This window comes from Arachis hypogaea, chromosome 10 (genome assembly GCF_003086295.3).
Source record: "Arachis hypogaea cultivar Tifrunner chromosome 10, arahy.Tifrunner.gnm2.J5K5, whole genome shotgun sequence".
Lineage (NCBI taxonomy): Eukaryota > Viridiplantae > Streptophyta > Magnoliopsida > Fabales > Fabaceae > Arachis > Arachis hypogaea.
Genome location: NC_092045.1, coordinates 51,508,062 through 51,508,642, shown reverse-complemented (window position 1 = coordinate 51,508,642; position 581 = coordinate 51,508,062). Strand labels below are relative to the sequence as shown.

The 581-nt window shown below is 41.3% G+C and overlaps 1 non-coding gene across 1 annotated transcript; it reads left to right on the top strand.

Annotated features, from left to right (window-relative positions):
* Positions 1-206: 206 nt before the first annotated feature.
* Positions 207-314, top strand: LOC112719100 (small nucleolar RNA R71). The gene has a single exon (XR_003161416.1). It is a non-coding gene; the product is annotated as a small nucleolar RNA R71 (small nucleolar RNA).
* Positions 315-581: the final 267 nt, after the last annotated feature.

Here is a 581-nt window from a genome sequence, read left to right as displayed (position 1 = left end):
TCCATGTGGTTCAGCTCCATTACTCCTCTAGTGTTACTTCTTTCAAAGGCATAGAAGTAGTCATTCTCAGCAACTGTTTCAATGACATCTATGGCTTCTTCAATGATTTCCTTCTTGTTTAAAGAGCCTTCTGATGAATGATCCACAACCTTCTTTGACTCATAGGAAAGACCTTCATAGAAGATGTGAAGTTGAACCCACTCATTAAACATCTCTGGTGGGCATCTCCTTGTCAAGTCTTTGAATCTCTCCCATGCTTCATAAAGTGTCTCACCATCTTGTTGTCTAAAAGTCTGTACCTCAGTTCTTAGCCTATTGATCCTTTGAGGGGGATAAAATCTTGATAAAAACTTGTTTACCACGTCTTCCCAATTAGTTAAGCTTTCTTTTGGGAAGGATTCAAGCCATTTGGATGCCTTGTCCCTGAGTGAAAAAGGGAACAAGAGCAACCTATAGACATCCGGGTGGACTCCATTGGACTTCACTGTGTCACAAATCCTCAAGAAGGTGGTCAAGTGTTGATTAGGATCTTCTTGAGCACCTCCTCCAAATGAGCAATTATTCTGCACAAGGGTGATGAG